The sequence below is a fragment of the Phocoena phocoena genome, chromosome X, assembly GCF_963924675.1.
Source record: "Phocoena phocoena chromosome X, mPhoPho1.1, whole genome shotgun sequence".
In the NCBI taxonomy this organism is placed as follows: domain Eukaryota; kingdom Metazoa; phylum Chordata; class Mammalia; order Artiodactyla; family Phocoenidae; genus Phocoena; species Phocoena phocoena.
The window spans coordinates 96,133,077-96,160,014 of record NC_089240.1 but is presented as its reverse complement, the minus strand read 5'-3'; the positions used below and the strand labels follow the sequence as shown (position 1 = coordinate 96,160,014).

The 26,938-nt window shown below is 35.6% G+C and overlaps 1 non-coding gene across 1 annotated transcript; it reads right to left on the bottom strand.

The window, feature by feature from the left end:
- Positions 1-3,570: 3,570 nt before the first annotated feature.
- Positions 3,571-3,643, bottom strand: TRNAE-CUC (transfer RNA glutamic acid (anticodon CUC)). Its single transcript has one exon. It is a non-coding gene; the product is annotated as a tRNA-Glu (tRNA).
- Positions 3,644-26,938: the final 23,295 nt, after the last annotated feature.

Genomic DNA, 26,938 nt, shown 5'->3' with positions numbered 1-26,938 from the left:
GAAGCCTCTCTCTAACTTGCTTAAGACTTAAGAGTCTTCCTCTGCCCCATGCTAGAGCATGCACAGGACAATGCAATTCTCTCTAAAGATAATTTCCCTATCCATTTCCATATTAAGTCTTAAATATTCTCCAAGTAGATGAAAATATAATGTTGCATGAACCTGTTTCATAATCCCGTAGCATTTGTTGAACACGAGGTCTAGTTCTAGAACCACCACATCTAGTCAAGAAAGTTGTCCTGCACAAAAAGACACCTAGCAGAGGTGTTGTTCAGCTTACCAAGGCTTGTGCTAACCCCCCAGGATGGGTTCCTCTGTGCTCCCACAGCACAGTATGCACCCCTCTTATCATGACACTACAACCAGTATCATTTCTGGTTTTACTTATTTCTCTTCCTCACTAGATAGTAAAGTCTGTCTTTCCTCTGTGTATTTATAGGTCCTGAAAATGCTTGGCACATTATTAGATGACCAATAAATATTTGCCAAATAAATGAATAAACCTATTTTTGCCATATAATCTAATGAGAAAGTAAACTATAGTGCCCTGTTGCAATATTTCACCTGTTTTTGTGTTGCTGCTTTATTTTTTGACTTCTCTTGTGCACTGACAACATAGCAAGGACTTCCAAGATGGGAATCTAAAACATGGCCTCAGAGAAGGCATACAAATTAATTTAGCTCGTTTTGTTATAAAAAGCAGAACAAATATAAATTTCAAGTTGGTCACAATCATTGTATTAAGGGAATCTTTAAAATGATTTCCGCAGAGTCAATTAAAAATGTCTCTTGTTATCTAGGTTCTTAATTGGTTTATACTGTTTTCTCAGTTAGTGAGAAACTTCAAGAGAGACCCAGCAGACGAATACTGAATAAATTATCATATGTTAAGCAAAACTGTGTAAATGTCCTGAAGTGAATAAGCTGATGGTAAAGGCAGTTAAAAAGGAACATGGACTTTTCAATGGAATCTTTTAAGAAGAGCTCAGAGACCCTTTCCAGTTTTTATGATTTGCTGAGCACAGATGGCTGCATAAAAGGCCTAGCACTAACAAAATCTAGATTATTTCCTTCTTAGTATGTAAGTTCCACATAATTAAAATTTAACAGATTTATTGTGAAACATGTGGAGATTACAAAATTGTCTTGCTATATAATTTTTACATTTTAATTATCCTATAAAAAGAGCATAATAATAAACATAATGTTTAGGAATATTATTCTCTTCCACCTGGAAATGATAGATATTATAATTAGCACTTTAAATTTTCTTTCCATTTTGATAAGTACATTGCAATGAGAGTTTGTTTACATCTGAGTAGTGTTAACAATTTTGCCTTAACAGAGGGCAATAAAATATTCACACATCACCACACCATAATAATAAAATAATATTACATATCATTTTAACAAACTGAAGAAAAGCCTGGATAAATATATTTTCACAGGCACACTACTGTCTTTTCACATATTATCAAAAAAGAGTAGTTGAGGAATTTCTGGGTTCCCACAGGGTAAATTCAGCTACCAAAATCTGAATCTTTATATTACCATCAGAAAATCATATATGATTATCTGTATCAAGAGGAATAAACTAAGTTCTCAATACCCCCTGTCTACAGCTTAGTTAAGATTTAGAGACCAGTACAATTTTTAAAATACTTGTAAGTGTGAACTAAGCATTCCAAACCAGTCAAACATGTTCAGGGCCCAAACCCGAGTAGAATAGCAGATAGACCATATGGAAAACAGGAGAAAGGAGCTGGGAACAAAGACAGCAGAGGTAGAACCAGAAAAATATCACTTCTGGAAAAAGAAGATTCCTTTATGAGAGGGAAATGATTAGAAAAATCTGAAAACTGATATATCAGAAAACTGGATAGTTGTGAATTTCAAGAAGTGGTCATGGAAGTGTGCAGAGCCAGAAGTAGCAGTCTTGAGAAGACACCACGTCTGGAAGAAAAAAGATGGAACTTGGAAGAGGGATGCATACTTTGGATGCTTTGCAGAGAGAGGAAAAAATGAAACAGGGAGAGGAAGGGAGAAAATGGACAGATGAGGGTAATTTAAGGGTCCTAGAGAAACAAAAGTAAATGAAAAAATCAAGCTCTACCACCTGCATAAAAATATGCCATTGATTTTTTTAAAAGCACTTCATTTAAAATTAGAAACCTAATGTATAAACAAAATGCATCAAATATTACTGGTCCTGAAGAAGTAAGATATTAAAAACAGAAAACACAAATATATTAGTATGAAACTATTTTATAAAGAAGAAAGTGATAATCAAATTATTCCAGCTAATAAAAATTATCTGGAAACATAAACAAAAGCAAGATAAAACATGAAGAACTAAAAAACTATAATAAGTACTCTAATGTGAATTTAACATTCAGAAAAAGTAAATTTCAGATATGAAATAAAACCTCTAGTCAGAAATTCAAAACCTCAGGTGCAAACAAACATACAAACAAAAAGAAATGAGAGGTGATCCAACTCAGGAATGAAGAAAAAAGAATAAGAAATAAAGATCATCATACAAAGTGCCCAAGGGAGAATGGATTCAAACAAATATCCAATAAGAGAAAAAGAAGAAATAAAAATGACCAAGTACCTGATAATGATCAAGTAACAACTTCTCCAAGAAAAACTGTAAACTCTATACACAAATCAGTCACAGGGGAGTGAACAAAAGCAGAAAGATTTTTCTAGAGGGTCCGTGAACTGAGAGAGGTAGATGTACAGTGTGAGTACCCTGTTTTTACTATTTGTAGCATGAGAGGTGGTATAGTTGGTGCTTTATAGGGAAAACTCAAGGCTTTCTGACCTTGGGAACAAGAAGATTGAGTCTGGAGCAACCATAACATTGGAAAGAGAGATCAGGGAACCAAGAAAGGAAACATCCAGAGAGTAGATCTTTATATCTCCTAATAACTCTGGCTGATGCTCCAGCCACACATGTGCAGAGTATACTCAAACTAATAAGAACTAATATTAAGAACTATTATATGAACTAATATATAAGCTCATTTGCTATATGAGAAAGAGTTTTCAGCTTGAACCCAGTGATCTTAATTGCCTACTAAAACAAAACACTCATCAGAGAAAAATTAAAGAACACAGAGTCTTCAGAATTTAGCTTTCATGATATCTTGGATACAATTCAAAATAATATGAAATTAGGGGAACTAGGAAAATGTGATTCCTTTTCAAGAAAAGAAGATAATCAGCTAGCATAACCCCCAAGATCTACCAATGATGAAATTAATAAACAAATATTTCAAAGCAGCCGTTATAATTATCCTCAACAGTGCAAAGCTGCACACTCACAAATAGCAAAAAGATAGTAAATCTTATCAAATCAATAGAAATGTTTTAAAAATGGAAATTGTAGAGTTAAAAAGTAATATTAGAGATTTAAAATCGTATTCTCTGGATTGACTTAATAGCACAATGGCACTGACAAAAGAGTCTGTGAACTCGAAGATACATTGATAGAAATTATATAATCTGAAGAACAAGTGGAAAGGACTTTTTTTTGGGGGGGGCATGCGGATTGTGGGATCTTAATTCCCTGACCAGCGATTGAACCTGGGCCCTCTGCAGTGAGAGCACAGAGTCCTAACCACTGGACCACCAGGGAATTCCCAGAAAGGATTTTAAGAAATGAACACAAGAGAATGGAAAGACAAATTACACTGGGAAGAGATATTTGCAAAAGATATATCTGATAAAGGACTATTATAAAAAATATACAAAGAAGTCTTACAACTCGACAATAAAAAATAAACAAGCCTGCAAAGAAGACATACAGATGGCCAACAGGCACATGAAAAGATGCTCAACATCGCTAATTATTAGAGAAATGCAAATCAAAACTACAATGAGGTATCATCTCACACCAGTCAGAATGGCCCTCATCAAAAAGTCTAAAAATAATAAATGCTAGAGAGGGTGTGGAGAAAAGAGGGAACCCTCCTACATTGTTGGCGGGAATGTAAATTCGTACAGCCACTGTGGAAAACAATATGGAGGTTCCTTAAAATACTAAAAATAGAGTTACCATATGATCCAGCAATCCCACTCCCAGGCATATATCTGGAGAAGACTCTAATTCAAAAAGATACACGTACCCCGATGTTCACACCAACACTGTTTACAGTAGCCAAGACATGGGAGCTACCTAAATGTCCATTGGCAGAGGAATGGATAAAGAAGATGTGGTATATATATATATATATATATATATATACACATACATACATACACACACACACAATGGAATACGAATCAGCCATAAAAAAGAATGAATAATGCCATTTGCAGCAACATGGATGGACTTAGAGATTATCATATTAAGTGAAGTAAGTTAGACAAAGAAAGACAAATATCATATGATATCACATGTGGAATCTAAGAAAATGATACAAATGAACTTATTTACAAATAAGCGTGTGTGTGTGTGTATATATATATATATTCAGCTGTACACCTGAAACATTGTAAATCAACTAAACTTCCATTTAAAAAGTGAAAAGAAAATAAAACAACCCAAATAAAAAATGGGTCAAAGACCTTAACAGACACCTCACCAAAGATATACAGATGGCAAGTGAGCATATGAAAAGATGCTCCACATCATATGCCATTAGGGAAATGCAAATTTATACAAAACCTGCACAAAGATGTTTATAGCAGCTTTATTCATAATAGCCCAAACTTAGAAGCAATCACAATGTCCTTCCGTAGGTGAATGGCACATCCAGAGTATGGAATATTATTCAGCACTAAAAAGAGAAGAGCTATCAGGCCATGAAAAGACGTGGAATAAACTTACATGCATATTACTAAGTGAAACAAGCCATCTGAAAAGGTTGTATGCTGTATGATTACAACTATAAGACATTCTGGAAAAGGGAAAACCATAGAGAAAGTAAAAAAATCAGTGGTTGCCAGGGTTAGGGTGGAAGGAGGGATGAATAGGCAGAGCATAGGACTTTTAGGGCAGTGACACTATTCTGTATGATACTAAATTGGTGTATACATGTCATTTTCCAAACCCCCTTGGTGCTGGAATATATAACACCAAGAGTGAACCCTAATATAAACTGTTTTTATCTAGTTCCTTTTTAAAATTAAAATAAACTGTGTACATCTATTATTTTCCCTAATTCAGTTAACAATTTTATTACTAATGTTTTGAATTCTTTATCCGGTAATTGTTTATTTCTGTTTCATTATTATTTTTCAGGGATTTTCTCTTGCTATTTCAATTGAGACCAATTCCTCTGCCTTTTTATTTTTGCTTCACTGTCTCTGCCTCTATAAATTTAGGTAAAACAGTTACTTGTTGTGGTTCTGAAGGGGTGACCTTATATGGAATCATCCCTATACAGACTGTGTGTTCTCAGTGCCTTTGGTAGGAGAGCTGGATTTGATATGGATGCAAGTCACATCTTTCCTCAGGGTGTGCTGGCAGCTATCACCTTGGTAGTGGGTGGGGCTGGAGATAGAGGGACTAGAGCTGGAGGTGGGTGTGAGGTGGGTCTTCCCCTCTGCTCAGTGGCTGTCAGAACACTATCAGAGCTGGGGTCTGCTCCCAAGTTGCTGGAGTGTAAGCCTTAAGGGTCAGGCCCATGCTGGCTCTGTTCCCTTTAAGTGTGTTTTCCTCTCTCCCTGCACTGGGACCCTTGCCTCAGAGTGGGAAAGTCTGAAGCCACTGGGGCCCTTGTGGTCTCTCGGCTCATGTCAGCCACAGACAGAGGTCCAAACTATCTCTGATGTGCTGCCTACACAGGCACCCACAATTGTTTCCCTCACTCAGCTCAGGTGCAGCCTAGGATGCAAGTCCCCTTTGTCCCTCACAGCTAATCACTGCCTCCAGCCTCCATTGCCCCAGCAGGGCAGGTGGGTCTTGCATGGAATCTCAGCATGTATTGGGAGGTGAGCTGTGGTGGAATGGCTGCTATCAGAGATCTGGGCTGCTTCTTTTTTTAATATAGTCCACTACCTGCCTTCTAAGGAAGGCAGGTCAGATTAACCACAGCAGGTTTTTTTTGGGTTTTTTTGGCTGCATTGGGTCTTCATTGCTACGCGTGGGCTTTATCTAGTTGTGGCGAGCGGGGGCTACTCTTTGTTGCTGTGCGCGGGCTTCTCATTGCAGTGGCTTCTCTTGTTGTGGAGCACGGGCTCTAGGCACGTGGGCTTCAGTAGTTGTGGTTCGCGGGCTCTAGAGCGCAGACTCAGTAGTTGTGGCACACGGGCTTAGTTGCTCCACGGCATGTGGGATCTTCCTGGACCAGGGATCGAACCCATGTCCACTACATTGGCAGGCAGATTCTTAGCACTGCATCACCAGGGAAGTCTCAGAGATCTGGGCTGCTTCTGATGCACTGCTTGAGTAAGTGCCAACAGTGGCTGCTGCCGCACCACCCTGACTCCGCCATGGAACCAGGTCACCTCTGCATTCCAGATCCAGTGGGTTTTCTTAGTTGTAGCCACCCAAGATCTAGTGCACTCATGCTGTGACATGGAGTGAGCAGGGCCGGAGTCTTTGCTTGGCTTGGGCTGTGGTGCACTGCAAGGTGGTCACAGGAAACTCAGCAGCCAATAGAGCAGACCTCTTTCCACCCTGTTACAGGAGCAAGCCAGAGAGGTGTGCACTTCTCAGGAGTGGAGTCCAGCCTTCCCACTGCCCTCATTTTAGTCCCAGCAGTCCTCCAACCAGCTGAGGGGGCTTGTCTCCCTTGTGCCCATTTGGACTGGGGCACCCAATCTGTGGCTCTCACCACTCACTCCCCAGGATGAGTGTCCACCTATGTACTGTCCTTCTTCCTCTGTCCCCTCCCAGGGGCATAGGTCCTGACTCAATAGCTTTTCTTTGCTTCCTGCTTGATTACACATGTATCTTTCATACAGCTTTCGTTGTACAAGAGTCCTTCTGTCAGTTTCCAGTAAGAATTGTTCCACATGTAGATGTATTTTTGATATGTTCATGGGAGGAGGTGAACTCCACACCTTCTTACTCTGCCATCTTGACCAATCTCCCCTAATGTAAACCATGAATTTTGGGTGATAATAATGTGTCAGTGTAGAGTCACTGATTGTAACAAATGTAACATTCTGGTTTGGGATGTTGGTAGCTAGTATGTTGTTACATTTTTTATTTTCTGTGTATTATGATGTTTTGAAATCTTAAAAACCTTTCTCCCTGGGGAGAGAATGCCACTCCCTGGGCTAACCAATTATTAGAGATAGTAAAAAGCTCAACCAGGAGCATGTCTTTGGTATGGAAATTAACTAATCCAGAGCCACACCTCTTCTATCTGGTCTATATACCCCAGTAAGCAATATTCCTCTGTCTTAATCATCACAGGGCCAGGTACCAGGCAACCAGGGACCATCTCTTTGGCTTAGAGCCTGCCAAAAGTTTAGCCAGTCCTAAACTGTTTTCCTTGCCTGACTTGCTTTTCTTGAGGAAACTCCAGTAAACTCTGCGGTTTAGGCTGTCCTCTTACTCATGTGCTTTCGGCCTTCTGACTTATGCTAGTGCTCTCCCATGTGGCCCTGAGTTATGTGCCATGTCTGCTGTTTCCAGGACCTGTGAGTATAATAAACTTTGATTTCCTGAGCCTCTCCTCTATTTCCTCTTGTGTCACAGATGACTGACTGTCCCCCAGAAGAACAAAGAAGAGTGAAGGAGACTCTGCTTGTGTAGGGGAAGGGGATATATGGTAACTCTGTGCTTTCCATTCAAATGTGCTATGAACCTAACACTACTCTAAAGAAAGTTTTTTTTTTTTTGTTAATGAACAGATTCTCAGAGACTTGGTAATTAATAACAATTGGACTAAAGTATATGTAATGGGGGTCCCAGAAAGAGAAGAAAGAGAAAGTAAGGCAGAAAATAAATTTGAACAAAAATGGCTATAATATTTCTAAATTAGATGAAACATGCAAATTTACAGAATCTGGATGCTAATGGAACTCCAATCAGAATAAACATTTAAGTAGTCCTTGTCTGGGCATTTTATAATCTAATAGTTGAAATAAAGACAATCTTGAAAGTAGCAACAGGGAAATGGCATATTATGTACAGAAGAGCCATGATTCATTTAATAATTAGCTACTCATCAGGAAGTATGGAGGCTATAAGAGAATGAACATATTTAAATTAGTGAATAAAAAAATAAACCTGCCAAACATATTTTCTTTTTCCAATGAAAATATCCTTCAGTAATGAAGGGAAAATAAAGACATTTTCAAATAAAAGAAAAACAAAGGAATGTGTTGCCACTAGGCCTGTATTGCAGGAAGTAGTAAAGGAAGACAGTCAGGCAGAAGGAAGTTGATACCAAGTGGAAACTTGGATCCTCAGAAAGGAGTGAAGATCACTAGAAATGGTAAATACAAAGATAATTTTTCCTTTAAATTCCTCCAAAACACGTATGACAGTTTAAAGCAAACTTTATAACATTTCTTATGGTAATGTAATATATTTAATAACTAAAACATAAAAGATGGGAAGGAGATACATTGACCTTTATGGTTTTAAGGTTTCTACATTTTATGGAAAGTCATTCAACATTAACTCTAAGTAGATTGTGAAATGTTAAGGACAGCTATAATCTTGTAATATACTTTTAAAAATGCTGTCTTAGCCCAGTTTTGAGGCCCTGATTAGAGGCAGGTCAGTTCCTCTTCTTGAGCAGGCAATTAAGTTCACACTCCCTTACCAGTCTCACACTTAGGACCACTACATACCTGTACTAATTGCCCCAGGGCTAGATACCAGATAATCAGGGACAACCTCTCTGCCTCAAAGCCAAGTGAAATGATTTAAACCAGCCAATCTTAAACCTGATTGTCCTGCCTCACCCTTTTCTTCCCAAAGAAACAATAAAAGTGCTTTCCCACAGTTTCCCTTTCTCCCTCTGCCTCTAGTACTGCCCGAGTGGTCCTGTGTATGTTCTTCTCAGGGACCCGTAAGTATAACAAACTGTAAAATTCTTTCTGGTTTCTCTCCTTGGTGTGCATCTGGCCTCACCATACCTCACCCAAAGTAATATGGTTACAATAAATCCCTAAAGGAGTCACTGAAAAAAAGGAAGCAAGTAAGCATAGGAAAAAAAAAAAAAAAACAAGAGCAAGCCAATGAAAAAATTTTAATGGAATACTAAGATTTAGTCAAATAATATAAAAAAGACAGAAAAAAAGGAAAAGAGTTAAAAAGCAGAAAGGATAAATTGAACAGAAATGTTAAAATGGTAAGCATGAACCTGTAAAACCAGTATTAATTATTAAACTTTAATGAACCAAACACTATAATAAAAAGACATATATTATAAGAATGCATGAAAAAACAAGACTCAACTACATGCTGTGTACAAAAGACACATCTTACATATAAAAACATAGATCGGATGAAAGTAAATGGATTAAAAATGTATACCATGCAAGCAGTATGCATGAAAAGGCTGAAACAACTGTTTAATATAAAACAGATCTAAGACAATAAGTATTATCAAAAATAATAGGGGACATTTAATAAGGATTAAGGAGCTGATTCATCCCTATGACTTAACTCATAAATATGCATCTACCTAATAACAGAGCTATGGAGTTTATAATAAAGCAAAAATTCATAGAACTAGAGAGAGAGAAAGAGACAATGACACAATCATAGTAAGAGATATTGTCAAGAGTAAGAAGATCCACCTGACAATCCCAAGTAAGGATTCCCACCACATGGAGGACATCAAAGATCATAATAATGCCAGCACCCAGAAGTAGGAGTCCACAGACCCCAGACCACTGCATCTTCTGTGGGTTCGGATTCACTAAGGAAGACTCAATACCAAGGCACTGGTTGGAAAAACACTTTATTCACAAAAAGGAGAAGAGTCAAAGCAAGATCAGTGTCTGTAGTGTAGGCTGGTCTCCCATGGCCAGTTGGTTCCTCCCAACACCCAACACAGGACATGCCCAGCAAAGACCCCGTTCTCTTCTAATGGGAATGGGCTGGCCAGGTACCATATGACACACACGCTTAAGCAATGTAGGGAAGTTCACTTTGTATCCAGGAGAGAGGAAATGTTGTTCCTAATAAGGAGGAAGACTCTGGGGCCACGTGACAATTCATCACCCATCTTCCTTACAGGGGAATGTTTCAGAGAGGGGTGGCAGGTCATGAAATGGCTGCTTCCCCAACACAAAATATCTATTCCAATAAGAACAAAAAGCTGCCCCTTCTATGATGGAAACAGTGTGCTGCGATCAACCTGCCACCAGGTGGCTGGCTGATCACCCAGAGGAATGGTGCCATATTGAAGACTCAGTATTGATCTCTGCTGCTGGCAGATTGGACACTCAGGTGGCCATAGCCATGGCAGGTCACAGGATGGCTGCTTCCCCAACACATACTAACACTACTCTCTCAGAAATTGGTAGAACAACTAGATAAAATCAGCAAAGACATAGAAAATATGAAAAACACTATCAACTGCTTTGAACTATAGCCAACAACTGCAGAATACACATTCTTTTTATATGCACATGATGTAGTTATCAATCTAAGGGCATAAAGTCAATATCAACAAATTTAAAATGATTGATATAGTACAAAATATGCTTTTTGACTAGAGTGGAATTAAAGTAGAAATCAGTAACAATAAGATATATATTATGAAAACTCCAAATTTTTGGAAATTAAAAAACATACTTCTACATAACCCTGGGTGAAAGAAGAAGTCAAAAGGAAAAACTTTAAACTAAAAATAATAAAAGTATGACATGGAAATTTGTGAGATGCTTCTAAAGAAGTAGTTAGTCAAATACAGTTATAGCTTTAAATGCATATATTACAAGCAAAAAAGATCTAAAACCAATGATCTAAGGATCTATATAAAGAAATTAGACAAAGAAGAAAAAATTAAACCAAAATAAATAGAAGGAAGGAAATAATAATGATAAGGGCAGATATCAATTAAACAGAAAATAAACAAAAATTAGAGAAAATTAATGAAACAAAGCTGGTTCTCAGAAAAGATCAATAAATTTGATCAAGACAAAAAGAGAGAATATACTAATTACTAGTATCGGAAATAAAAGTGGGAAAATAACTATAGACATTACAAACATTAAAAGAATAATAAGAGGGGCTTCCCTGGTGGCACAATGGTTAAGAATCCGCCTGCCAATGCAGGGGACACAGGTTCAAGCCCTGATCCAGGAAGATCCCACATGCCATGGAGCAACTAAGCCTGTAAGCCACAACTACTGAGCCTGTACTCTAGAGCCCACAAGCCACAACTACTGAACCCACATGCCACAGCTACTGAAACCTGTGCGCCTAGAGCCTGTGCTCTGCAACAAGAGAAGCCACAACAATGAGAAGCCTGTGCACCTCAACAAAGAGTAGCCCCCGCTTGCCACAACTAGAGAAAGCCCGCGCACAGCAACAAAGATCTAACACAGCCAAAAATAAATAAATTAATTAAAAATAAAAAATAAAAGGGGATATTACAAAAAGTTTTCCTGCCAAGAAATTTGACAATTTACATTAATTGTCAACTCCTTGAATAACACCAATTACCAAAACTGACACAAGAAAAAATAAAATATTGCATTGCCATACACAAATTAAAGAAATTGAATTCATAATTAAAACCCTTCTGTCAAAGAAACTTCAGGCCCAGGTGGCTTCATTACTAAATGTCATTAAACGTTTTAAGAGAAATAATAGCAATCCTATACAAACACTTTCAGAATATAAAAAAAATGAATACGTATCAGCTCAGTTGAGAAGATCATTATGTCATTAATATTAAAACCACACACAGACAGTACCAAAAAAGAAAACTACAGATCAGTATTCCAATGAATATAGATACAAAATTTTTTCAGAAAATATTATGAGACCATATCCAGCAACCCCAAAGGGTTTGAACCTAGGACTTCAAACTTATTACCCAAAAAATCAGTCAGTGCAAATAACCATATTGATAAAATAAAGACAATAAAACATATAATAATTTCAGTAGATGTAGGAAAAGCACTGTATATCCAACAGCCACTAAAGGTAAAAATTCTAAGAAAACTAGAAATAGAAACATCCTCACATTGATAAAAGTTATATAAAAATTACCAACAGCTTTTATACTCGATGATGAAATACTGACTGCTTTTACCTTAAGATGGGGAACAAGGCAGAGATGTCCGCTCTCAGCACTGGTATTCAGCATGACATTATGGGTCTCAGTAACTGGAATAAAGTAAGAAAAATAAATAAAAGACATTAGCAGGGAATAATAAAATTATTTCTGTTTATAAAAGACATGAATGTTTACACAGAAGTCCCTGAGGAATATACATGACATGTTCATATGAATAAAATCTTAAGGAAATTATGACAGAGCTATTAGAATAATTTAATTTAGCAAGGTCCAAGTATACAAGGTCAGTATGCCTTTTTTGAAATTAAACATTTTTGTTCTTTGAAAGATACAATGGAAGAACATGAAAAGGCAAGCAACAGATTTGGAGAAAATATTTGCAAACATATCTGTCATATCTCTGAAAAAGACTTAAATAGAATATATAAAGAAAATATTAAGATGATAAATCAATTAATCAGCAAAATATTTTAATAGACACTTCATCCAAGAAGATATATTAAAGGACAATGAGCAAATATAGATGCCACCACTAGGCATCAGAGAAATAGAAAATGAAAACACAATATTAAAATACTACATAGCCACTATAATGGCTAAAACTTGAAAGACTGACAAAACTCAGTGTTGGCAAAAAGATAAAGGAACCAGTCGGTTCCTTTTACCATTTTGGGATTGCAAAATGGTAAAATCTCATTGGAAAACAGTTTGCCACTTCTTTATGAAATTAAATGCACATTTACTGTATAATTCAGCAATCCCATTCCTAGGTGTTTACCCAAGTGAAATAAATACATACATCCACAAAAGACTTATATGTGAATTAAGACTTCATTATTCTCAGCTGCACTATTCATAATATTCAAACATTTGAAATAACCTCCATATCCATCAGCTGGTAAATAGATTTTTAAAAATAGAGTAAATCTGTGCTATTGATATCTACTCAACAATAAGAAGGAATGAACCACTGATACATGGAACAATATGAGGTGAATCTTAAAAACAATCTGAGGGGGGAAAACATATAACTATTTGCATGGAATTCTATAGAAGGCAAAAATATAATGTCAGAAAGCATATTAGTATATTAGTTGGCACCTGGGGTTGTGATTTTGGGGATGAAATTTAATACAAACAGGACTAAGGTAACCTCATGGTATGATGGTAATATTCTACATTTTGATTATGGTCATTAGTCATTATAAGACTGTATAAAACTGTATACCTAAAAATGGAGCATTTTATGTGTTTGTATAACTTCTACCTCAATAAAGATGGGCACAAAAAAGCAGCCAAGAAAATGAAAACATAATAATGAAGAGATAAAAATTATGTGTGAATTGATAAAGCAAATAAGCAAAGAAAATATAGCATGCTTATAATTTGGGTTCTTAAAGAAGAAAACAGAAACAATGAAATATAAATGATATTCAAAACTATAATCAAAGAAAACATTTCCATGGATAGGAGATATGAATCTAAATGCTTAAAGGACTTATTGTGATATCTGAGTTGTTTGTACCAGAATGTCCTAATAAAACTATTAGACCTTATATATAAAGAGTACATCCTCAGGTCTCCTGGGGATGGGGAGAAACTAGACCTTTACAAAGGAAAGAAATCAAGTTGGCATCAGTCTTCACAGCATCTAGATGTGAAGCAACAGAGTGGAGCATTATTTAAAACAAACAAAAAAATCTCAAAGAAATATATTGTAGCCAGACTTTACATCTAACCATACTGTCTGTCATTCAATTTTAAAAGCTATAGAAAAACAGTTTCAATCATTTAAGTACTTAGATAATACTACATTCATGCATCTTTTCAGATGAATCTAGTAGAAGACTAGCTTTATCCAATCAAGGTATGACTGGGGATACTCAGGCAAAAGAACTAATGGTGAATATTGAATATTTTCAATTATAGAACTGAGACTAAAAAGTGGAAACAAGCATGGACGATTAGCATGCCAGTGATATATGTTCAAAGTAGAAATAACACATCTAAAAAATGGGAGGAGAAGGGAGAGATAAACAAAAACAGATAAATCTCATTGATTGTTATATAAGTAATATGTGGGAGTCAAACGATCTTGTTTAAAGATGATTTATAAATGGGAGAAGCCAAATTTTAAAAGGGGGTGTAGAGCATCATAGAAGATGCTAGATTAAAGATGTACCTTCCTAGATAGTAAAAGAAAGAACAAGGAAAACTGACCACATTGAGAAGAGATCTAGAAAATATAAAATAAGACATAGCATACATAGTATGAAATAATTGATACCAAAATAATTCATTTATATAAGGGTAAATGGGCTTAACTCCCTTATTAAAAGAAGAATTTGAGATTGGCTCGTAAGCAAAACCCACACTTAGCTGACTAAAAGACACACCTAAATCAAAGCAAAATATAAAATAATGAACAAATGTATACAAGCAAAATGCAAGGAATAAGTAGGTGTTATGATCCTGATATTAGAAAAAGTGAATTCAGTCCAAAATACACTAAATTAGAAAAAGGACACTTTATAATGCCAAAGGCCACAATTCACAGTGAAAATATAATAAGAATATATATGTATCAAATAACATAGGAAACACCTTCATAAAGCAGAAATACATGGAAAAACAAAAGCTACATGGTGATATAGAGTACTACTGGTAATAGAGTTCTTTAACTTGTAACCCAAAGAGAGATCAAGTGCAGACAAATAGCTAAGAATGTAAAATACTTAATAGGGAGTAAATCTTTTTCTCAAATACCTAAAGTACATCTTCAAAACTGGCCATATATCAGGTCACAAAGAAAATCTCAACAAGTTTTCATAAAGATGGAAAACTAAAACCAGCACTATATGGCCATAATAAAACAAAATGTAAAGCTAGTCTCTTCAACCTGGACTTTGATTTTCCTCCTCATTTTGGGTCATATTTTCCTGCTTCTTTGTATGCCTTATAACTTTGACTGGATGCCAGATATTATAGATTTTACCTTGTTGGATACTATATATTTTGTATTCCAATGGATATTCATGACCTATACTCTTAGAGGTAGTTCAGTTACTTGGAATCATTTTGATCCTTTTGAATCTTATATTTTAGGTTTGAAAAGTAGAGTGAGAGCAGCAATTAGTGTAGGGATAATTTGTTCCACTGCAGAGTCAAAACCCAACTGAGCACTCTACCCAAGGCTTTGTGAATTATGAAGTTGAAAACAGCTCTGGTTATTTCCAGCCCTGTGTGATCCCCAGAGGGTGTTGCTTCTAATTCTTTCTGGTATTTCTTCCACAGCCTTAGGTCATTTCCTTATACACCTGTGATTATCAGTACTCAACCTGAAAGGGACTTATGCAGATCTCTGGAATTCTCTCTCTTTATAGCTCTGTCTCCTCCAGGAAATCTGTCCTGAGAATCCAACTGCCTTGTACTCCTTGGACTCTCAGTTCCATCTTATCAATACAAGGAGACTGCCAGGATCCACCTGAACTCCTCTTCTCTGTGCTATGGCCTCAAAACTGTCTCTACACATTAAAATGGAAAAATCATGAAGCTCACTGTGCTCATTCCCTATCACACAGTGTCACTGTCTCTCATTCCCTGAAGCTCAATATCTCAAAAACCATCATTTCATATATTTTAATGATTTTTAAAAATTATTTCAGTTGGGAGGGCAAATTCAATTACTGCTGTGAATACACTTTTAAAATAATTTTAATTTATAACCATGTGACTGTTTTACGTATTCAAAAATTGAAATGAATCAAAAAGATTGGGAAAAGCCCAGACTAAAATTAAACGCACACAAAAATAAATGAACACACTATATAAAATTGATAACCACAGAGAAAAAAATAAATTTGTTAACTTTTGAAAACAGTAATCTTTTCACTCATAGAAGGGTATAATCTAAGCACCAAAATAACTATCAAAAGATCTTGGACTTTTTAGTAGCTTTACATCCAACAGCCACTAAAGGTAAAAATTCTCAGAAAACTAGAAATAGAAACATCCTCACATTGATAAAAGTTATATAAAAATTACCAACAGCTTTTATACTCGATGATGAAATAGTGGTGGTACTGGAGAATAATTTTGCAAATGAGAAAATATATTTAAGTTGTTGGGAACCAGGGTTTTCACTGTATGACAAAGGAGATACAAAAACAAAGTATGGAAATCTTCTCTACTTATATAGAGAAAAATAAATATCTATTTGAAAGACACATAGGTAACAAAACAGCCAAGCCCACATTCTTTGTTACTTTTAGCCTTCTTTTTATTTATATTGATTTTTTATATTCTTCATATTAAATTTTTAGACTTTTACAGATTTAATATTTTCAAAGATTCCACATGATTCAATTATTTATAATTATTTTCTTTTTTGATGCTCAAATGATCTACAAACCAGCCAGTTAAAGGCATTTTAATCTGAGCCTTTTGCCCTTTCAGCACTACCCTAGACACTTAAATCATTCTTGCTTTCTGAAATAAAAAAGACATTCAGGACCATATTTGTTTTTCCATTACTCAAGACATAGAATCAGCAACTTTCTTCATTCCTTTTTACTGGAAAACTGTATTTGAGGTCAAAATTTGCTCAGTTACTTACAAATGAGATTGTTCTAGACATGCAGTGGTGAGGGGTAAGGTGACAACATTGCAGGTTATTGTACTGGCAGAGATGGAAAATATCTTATTTTTAGTGTTATGAATATCCGTGTATTTTTCATTTTAAATCTTACGTTACTTTGTCCCTTCAAATTTTCTTCCTATATAAAAAATAATTTCCTCTATAACTTGCTTATTTAGATTTTCAGCCCTTCAGCTAAGCTATAATCATATCTCTTTCCTATTAAGTCCATGGTACAGACAATGTTTGTGTCCCTTCAAAATTCATATGAGATCTAATCTCCAATGTGATGGTGTTTGAGGTGGGAGTCTTTGGGAGTTGACTAGATCATGAGAGTGGAGCCTTCATGAGGGTTTAATGCCTTTATAAAAGAGGCCCCGCAAAACTCTTTACAACTTTCCACCTCATAAAGACACAGCAAGTATTAGATGGCTGTCTATGAACCAGGAAGCAGGCTCTCACCAGACAGCAAATATGCAAGTACCTTGGACTTCCCAGCCTCCAGAACTATGACAAATAAACTTCTGTTGTTTATAAGCCACCTAGTAAGTGGTATTTTATTACAGCAGCCCGAATGGACTAAGTCAGTCCTTTGGCTCATTGATCACAATTTTGTAATCACTTATTGACTTATTTCAGGTATGTTATTATACTCCTATATTATATTGGCTTTCTAATAGATCTTCATTTCCCAACTTACTATGTACAGTTTTATAGTGACAACAACCCCTGCATTGCTAATTGTATCAGGCAGAGTTCCAACAGAGAATAGCCATAGTCAAACAGGATTTAAGGAGAATTTAACAAAGAGACTATTTACACAGATGTGGGCAAGGGCTAAAGGGAACCAACTAGAGATGATGCAGTATCCTGTGGTAGCAAAAGAAGAAAACTCTTACAATTCCTAGACCAGAAAGGAAAAGGGGGGACCACAATTAGCCAAATCCAGAGCATATAGTAGAGGCCACTGGAAGAAGAGGGAGGAATGGACTTTAACAGAGGACTAGAGCCAGGCCATGACCTTACAGGGAGGGATCCTGAAAATAAATACCCCCAAACACTTCTCCATCTGCCCTCTTGTCTCCTACTGATTCCTGTTATTGGCTAACTCCAAGACTAAGATGGGGATAAGAGAGTCTAATGATGCAGCCCATATAGCTTGGCCTCCTGAAGCAAGAGCTGGGCAGAGAACAAATATTATTAATGAAGAAACAGAAAATGTCTACCTCCCTCTCCCTAAAAGCCTCCTCTTTCTAAGCTCCAAATCATTTCTTTAACTGCCAGTTTCACTATTCCATGCTATTTCTAATCTATTATCTTCAAAACAGAATATATTTGCAGAGCTCCACCCAAAACTTATTTTTCTCTCCTACTAGGTAAATGAAGTCATCATCCAAACATGTGCTCACACCAGAATGTGCCTGTCATCTTTGACTTCTTTCTTCTAATACAGTCATCTTTCAGACAACATGATCTGTATATTATACCTTTAAATTATTTTTAAAATCTATCTCTTTTTAGTCCTGACTGTCATAGTCTTAATTCAGGCACTTAGTATCTTCTTTATGGACTATTATAATAGATTCCTAGCTGGACTTTCTACCACTAAATTTGCCCCCATCCATTTTGTCCTTTATATTTCTACTCTCAAATTCTTCTCCTTCTCTTCATCAAGCCATTTTGTCTCTTACTAGGACTACTTGTAGATCCTACTCATTTGACTTTTTAGTCCCACTACTGTTCTGCTCAAGTCAGCCAACATTATACTGTAACCTGGTCATGTCTTTCATCTGATCATTAAATAAAGGTCAAAATCCTTAACCTGGTATTAGTGCTCTTTTGTGATCTACCACAAACCTATATTTCTAGCCTCATTCTCAGCACTCCTTCACATTAATCTTATGCTCCAACAAAACCAAAGTATTTATAACTCCCCATACACAATATATATATATATATAATTTTTACAACAAGCATTTATTGATTGCCTATAATATGTGAGACACTAAGCTAGGTGCTATGTATAAAAAGATGGATGAAACTAAGTTCATGCCCTCAATAGTTTCCTATAATCATAATATTTCTGCTATCTGCAGGACAATTCCCATTTTGTCAGCCTGGAAAACTATTAATCCATCTAGATTTAGTTTAAACATGGCTTCTTCTGTGAAGTCTTTCCTGATTAGAGATAGTTACTCCTTCTTTCGTGTCCACTAATACCATATGCACATTTTTATTTTAACACTTAATACCATACTGCTTTTATTTACTTCTATGTCTTGCTCTCTGACTAGATTCTGAGTAATATAAGCATATTTTGCAAATCTGTGTATCCCTAGCAACTAGAAGCAATCTCAATAAATGTTCCTCAATAAAAGAATGAATGAATGAATGAATGATGAAGTCAGTGAATTAGAGTATGAGAGCTGAGGTGAGAGAAGAGGAAAGCAGAGAAGAGAGAAGAGGAGGGGAAAAACAAGAAAAAGGCCTCTACAACCTCATTTTGAATCTGTTTTGGGGCCATAATATTTTCAGGGTTGAGACAAAAAGCAGGACACTAAGGCATTTGTTTTGTCATGTCCAAATATTTTACACTGAGCAATTATCTTTATAGTAGGTTTAATTTCGATGGTTATATTTTGTGGCTATGTTTTAATTAGTCAAAAGTGATTCCACTTGTCAAGAACTGGAAAGCCTACAAAGTGACCTCATTAAAGTCAATGAGAAAGGTCATGTACAACAATGTTCACATGTGCAATCTTACCTAGAAGCAGCCCAAGCTATAAATCATACCTACCAACTTTGAATTATAGTAAATATTTCATTCAGTGCTATTACATACAGTATCTGTCTGTGTAAAAGCACTGTTCAGAAAGAAATTTAACTCCTAGAATAAACTGGAATGTGCTTGATTTCCAGGTGAGTTATTTAGACTGTTCCCTTTTACATGAGTTATTCTGTAAATCTCAGTTCGGTTTTGCTATTTCTTTCAATGGAGTATGACTTTCTTTCCTATTTATATGATTTTTGTTTTAATTTTGAGGAACACAAATACAAATTTAAATATATTTGCATTTAACCTGAGGTTAAATGTGTTTCCAATATTATTTTATTTATATTTAGGGAATTACTATTATTCAAAATATAGTAACAAGGAAAGCAAGATCATTTGGAGTAGTGGAATAAGCAATGGGGCTTTAGGTGACCTAGGCTCCAGCCCTTAAACTGGTTGGTCTTACGCTAAGTGACTTTCCTTCTGGACTCCAATTTTCTCTTCTGGAAAATTCTGTGTTCAACTAGATCTGAGATGGCAAACTAGAACATCACAGTTTGAATCCTTTAGGAGATGGGTTTTACAAAAAATGTTTTGGTCTGTGTAGCATTAAAAAATGAAAAACAGGGCTTTCCTGGTGGCGCAGTGGTTGGGAGTCCGCCTGCCAATGCAGGGGACAGGGGTTCGTGTCCCGGTCTGGGAAGATCCCACATGCCGCGGAGCGGCTGGGCCCGTGAGCCATGGCCACTGAGCCTGCGCGTCCGGAGCCTGTGCTCCACAACGGGAGAGGCCACAACAGTGAGAGGCCCGCGTACAGAAAAAAAAAAAAAAAAGAAAGAAAGAAAGAAAAACAATTTATAACTATATTTGGTGATGGATGTTAGCTAGACTTAATTGTGGTGATCATTTCACAGTATATACAAATATCAAATCATTATGTTGTATACCTGCAACTAATATAATGTTATATGTCAATTATATATCAATAAAAATTAATTAAAAAGATTCAGGTAGGCTTTCAATCTCAGATTTGCTAAAGTCCCTCTCCTTCCTTCACTTCTAAACTGATCATGCACAGAGCAGACCCAAAGAAGGACAGCAAAGGCTTTGAGAACTGAACTGCAATATAAACAATGCCCAAGGACCAGACCAAACCTTGCTCTGATCTTTCTAATGTCATATACCAGTCCCAGTTCACATCTGTTATATACTCGCACACATGTGAGAAATAAATTTGTAGGCTTTAGGATTAATGATCATTAAGATCCCCTTCATATTAAAATGTTGTAAATTTTTCAGAGAAATTTAGATATTGCTAGTAGGAAGGATATTTAGTCTGTCTCTGGGAAAGTCTATCACTACTTGTGTATTGTTTCATTGGCTTGTGAAGGTAGTTTTGCTATGGCCATTGATTTGAGGCTTAGCTGTCTGACACCTTCTGGAATATTAGTCTTTTTTTTTCTGTTTCCTGAAAAGAGGACCCTGTAAATCTACATTTTATATAATTAAGTGTGGCTTTTATATTCTTGACTATACTCTCACATGACACACAGTACATGGTCAATATTATTTTGAATGAATAAATCTGCAACAAGATACAAAGCAGAACAAATGTTGCCAATAAGTAGAACTTAATTATGGCATAATTTTGAAGCACCTTAAATGCACAAACAAATATTTATCCAACTTCTGGAAGTTCAAAGATACAGGATATTTTAAAAGCTAAATTAAAGAAAATATTAAAAGCGTCAATCCAATTGGAAACCAAAGGAAAGAGAAAATTCTGATAAATCAATTTAGATCACTGTACAATTATGTATTTCCAAATTCCTTGAAGAAATAACCTCTGAATTTTAACAACACTATTCTTTCTGCTTCATTTTTAGAGTGGGGGTAAGTTAAATAAATTGTCTTAGGAGAGCATCAGTATCTTCTATAAGACAGAGATTGAAAGCTGACTTTTACTTTGTCTGATATCTTTCATATATTGGCCAATCAGTAATTATTTTTAGAGTTCAGTTTCAAGGACTTTTGTTAATCTGTGAATTTTCCATTTTCTTTTTAATTAAAATTTATAGAGTGCATCTTTTTTTTTTTTTTGCAGAAGCTTGGAGTTGAATTTAAAACCAAATATAATAGGATTAATTAGCTATTCTTGTTTCCTTATATTTTTACTCTTTAAAATAAAGAATAAAAAATGTTTTCAACTTTAACTTAGAATCTTGAATGATCATGTTTGCAGGCAAAACAAATGGGACATAATATGGGTTTTATTGGAATAGCCACTTGAGTAATGGTATCTACTAAAATGGACATTATCTATTTCTATAAACCAGTGTATGATGAAAAAAAGTCCAGGCTTATTATATAGTTTTACTTTCATGGATACTAAAGAAAACTTTTATTAATCTCTGATGATCATCAAAAACCAGTAAGCACACAGGTTTGATGATGTGGTCATTTGCAGAACTTACCTGCTAAGAAAAATACACTTAGTTATATTTTGAAAATTAGAATATGATTACCTGTTATTTTGATTATCTGAAATTTCACTATGCCTGCCAATGTGTGTTTTTTCCATTTTGAGATCTCCAGCTTAAAAGAAATTGCATCCTGCCTGTAGTCCCATCAGATCATTGAGGATACACTGTATAAACAATTGTTTAGAAAAATATTTTCCTTTTGTTAAAATTGATGATAACTTGATAGTTAAAATTGACTGCTAACTTTGGAAACAAATTATCAGAACTTTCTTCTTTCTTGGTCCAGGTTGTTAACTGTGATTTACCTTAAGATAAAAATTTCTTATTTTGTTTGCATTCAGGTTGCAATAAAGTGAAGCCTGATCTCTCATTCAAAAGGAAGACTAGAAAGCAGAATGAGAAGTGGAGTTGATGCAAGTTTTCTCTTCTTCAACTTTAGGTACTGATGATTTTAACTAATGAATTGCTGATGGCAAAGATAATTAGATTTCATTCACAAAATACTAACTTGGGAAAAAATGGGCAGGCTTTGATGTTTGTGGTTGTTTCATGTTGCTGTTTGTGAAGTTAACATACAAAATAACTTTAGCACTTAAAACTAAAATATATGACACTGGTTCTAGCCACAATGCCTGCTATATTACAGTGGTTACATCTAAAAACTAGAAAACAAAACAAAACAAACAAAAAAAACACACCAAAACCCCTCCCAACTCTCTGAGAACTCTAAAAAGGCCAATATGGAGGAAGTGGGTTTTTTTTTTCTTCCTTTATCTTCCAGCTTTAGCTTCAGAGCAGGCCAAATCAGTAACTGAATAGTAGGCAGGTTAGCAAATACTCCAAGAGAAAGCCTGTCTTTTAGAGCTAGAAAAATATTTCTTTTTTTCTCTCATTCATGCCTTAAACCAGTCCCATTTGAGTCACAGCGACTAATGCATGATCACCTAATACCAGGAGAAAAAGGCCATCTCTCTGAATAGAGGAACTGGTCAAAATGTTCCCTGTTATGCAGACAGTAGGGGGAAAAACCTTATAAATTGCTTATCTCTTTTCCCTTGTCACTTCACCCTAAGTGCAGCCCAAGTGGCATGGACCTGTACTGCATCGTGAGAGCTAAAATTTTGAGAGAATTCCATCTTTCTGGCCAGAAGAATGGGAAAATGTATCCCTTATAGCTGAAGAGTGTGGGGGGAAAGTCTCTGAGAGGAAAGAGAAGGGGAATCACTGTTTCTGAGTATGAACCAACTAAAGGTCAGGGCTGACCCCCAAGCTTTGCATGCATGCAATACACCCAAAAAAGATAACAGAGCATTTGAAAAATAAGCTACCATATAAAAGTTGTTCAAGGTCCAGACCAAACCCTGAGTGGCATATGCAAGGAGCACACTGGAACAATATTCAAAAGGTTTTGAAAAATGAATTAGCTTTGGAACCACTTTCCTGGTTTTGGAAGGCAAGGAAGAACTGGAGTCTGAACCTTACCAGGTTGATGCCTATGAAAACAAGAACAATGACAACAAATCAGCATTCTCCAAAGGATTTTAAAAGGAATAAGACCCTCATCATAATATTCAAAATGTCCAGGATACAATGCAAAATTACTCAACATACCAAGAAACATGAAAATCTGACAAAAATCTCAAAAGAAAAGGCAGTCAACAGATGCCAGCTCTGAGATAATATAGAAGTAAGAATTCTCAAACAAAGACCTTAAGGCATTTGTTATTAGTATGTGTAATTAACTAAGAGTGAATACTCTTAAAACAAATGGAAAGTGATTATATTCTCAGCAAAGAGGAAATAAACTATATAAACAAAAACAAATAGAAATTTTGACTTTCAAAATATAGTATTTGAAGTAAAAAATGTCCTGAATATACTCAACAACAGAATGGAGATGAAAAAGAAAAGAGCCAGTGAACTTGAAATTAGATCAATAGAAATATTCCAAACTGAAGAACAGAGAGGAAATAAACAATGAAAAATTGAACAGAACATCAGGGATTTTTAGAATGACATCAAAGCATCTATTACTCATGACACTGGAGTCCCTGAAAGAGAGGAGAATGAGATTAGTGCAGAAAACTATTCAAAATACCAATGATGAAAACTTCCAAGATTTAGTAAAATATGTAAATTGTATTTGTAAAGTTCTGTGAACTATAACTAGATAAACTTAGAGAAAATCATGTTCAGACACATCATAAACTGAATTCCAAAGATAAATAAAAAAATTTATTTCCTACATATAAGGAAATAACAATTGGAATAATAGCAGATTTCTCATGAGAAACCATAGAGGTTATAAGACACTGGAATATCTTTGAAGCACTAAAAGAAAAAGAACTGTAAACTCAGAATTGTATAACCAGTGATTATAAACTTCAGGAATGAAAGGCAAAATAAAGGCATTTTCAGATGAAGAAAAACTAAGAGAATTCAAGACTGGTAAACCTACTGTAAAAGAGTACAAAGGGTCTTTTATCAGGTTGAAGGAAATAATTCCAGAAGTAAGCTTAGAGCGTGAGTATTAAAGGAAGAGTAAAAGGCACTGTAAATATCTGGGTAAGTAAAACAAATGATCTTTCTCCTCTTAAGGTTTTTACGATATATATGACTTGAATGAAAAAATTGTAAATTTTCTGGGAAACATTTTAATGTACATAGATATACATGACAACTGTAACATAAAGGGGAGAGATTAAATGGGCCTATATGGTTACAAGACACTATACATACTCTAAGTAGACTGTGAGAATGCATATTAAAATGTATAGTGAAACTCCTAAAACAAATACAGAGATAAAACATAAAAACCAATAGATAAAATGAAATATTAACGTATATCCAAATAATAAAAGAGAACACTAATTAATGATGAATTAATTAATCAAGACACTGTGGTTTTAGAGAAAGATTAGACACACAGATCAATGCCACAAAATATAAAGTCGAGAAATAGACATATATGTATATGGTCTGTTGATTTTTGCCAAAGCTGCAAAAGCAATTCAATGGAGAAAGGATAGTCTGTTCATCCAAATGCAAAAAGAAAAATCATGATGTATACTTTACCCTTTATACAAAAATTAACTCAAATTGGCTCACAGACCAAAACATAAATAATAAGATTATAAAACTTTTAGAAGAAAACAAGGGAGGAAATCTTTGTGACCTTGAGTTAGGCAAAATATCTTAAGTATGACATTAGGAGCATGACCCATTAAAGAAAATATTGATGAATTGGACTTAAATTTAAAATTTGATTGTGTGAAAGATGCTATAAAGACAATATAGAGACAAGCTAAGAATAGGAAGAAAATATTTTCAAATCACATACTGACAAAGGACTTTTACCCAAATATATGAAGGACACTGAAAATTTGGTTATAAGAAAACACACAACCCAATGGAAAAAAAAATTACCTGAACTGACACTTCACATCAATATACAAACAAACAAATATAATGACAATAAGCACGCAAAAATATGCATGTATAGGGTATGTATAGTTTAATAAACCCTCAGTGTCCTGTAATTTTATGTAAAGTTTTCATCCCTTGAATATCACATATATTTTAAGACTACAATTTACCAATAAATATGATAAGACTTGAAAAAAATGGGTGATCTGGCAGTGGCAAGTTACAGCATGGAAAGTATGATCCAAGATGTAATGAAGAGTGGTAACTTTTTTTTCTTTTCTGCCCAGCATACTTCATCAGTCCCTTCTTCTTGTAACAACTTTCATCTCCTCTTTCTTTTGGGAAATAGTAGCTGCCTCATTTAAGCCAATCACATAACATACTCGCTTGGGTTCATTGATTGTTCTGTAATTAGTTCTGCAAATTATATACAGATCCATGTGCAAAGTTCTCTTTTGCCACTGGGTTTACAATGCTGGGTTGATGTTCACCTGAAATCTATCAGTAAACAGCATTACAAGCTACATGGCACAAGCCTATCTGCAGTTAAGAGAGAATGAGACAAACTAAAAGAAAGAAAAGATCTGGATGTATGAGTGAGGGCAAGGAGGGAGGGAGCTGATGACACCATTTGACATAAACCAATAATTCCCCTCTTAAATTTTTTTTTTTTTTGCGGTACGCGGGCCCCTCACTGTTGTGGCCTCTCCCGTTGCGGAGCACAGGCTCCGGACACGCAGGCTCAGCGGCCATGTCTCACAGGCGCAGCCGCTCTGCGGCATGTGGGATCTTCCCAGACTGGGGCACGAACCCGTGTCCCCTGCATCGGCAGGCGGACTCTCAACCACTGCGCCACCAGGGAAGCCCTCCCCTCTTAAACTTATGATTGATTGGGTCAGGTCCTTGTAACTTTGAAGGAAACAAATATGGCAAGAGCAGACTTAAAATTAACATTACAAGCTGCAAAATGGCAAAATTTATATCCCTCAAAACTGATCACATCATAGAGAGGAAGAAAACCTTGAGAAATTGTCAAAATATAGCCTATAGAGACAAAGGAAGCAATGAAAAGGTGGTAAGTGTAGAAAAAAATATGAGTGAAATAACCCAAGACACAGAGGTATTTCTAAAGATGAAATAAGAATAACTGGAATTGGAGAAAAATAAATGTTACAAATTTTTTTAGAGTGAGTTTCATAAAAAGAAGGTAATTCTTCCAGTGCCCAAGGGAAGCCAGAAGTACTCTCAACCTGTAAGTGAGATAATCCTGAGGTGTGTTTTTTGAACTTTTCTGAGAATTTACCTGTGGAAACAAGCATCAGTTGCTCACTGTGATAGCTGGTTTACTAAACTAAAGCACTTCTACTGGCTGCCTTTCCTTTCCACAACCACTCCCCTACCGTTGTCTCTGGTACCTCCCAGATAATCTACTTACACTCAAATCTTT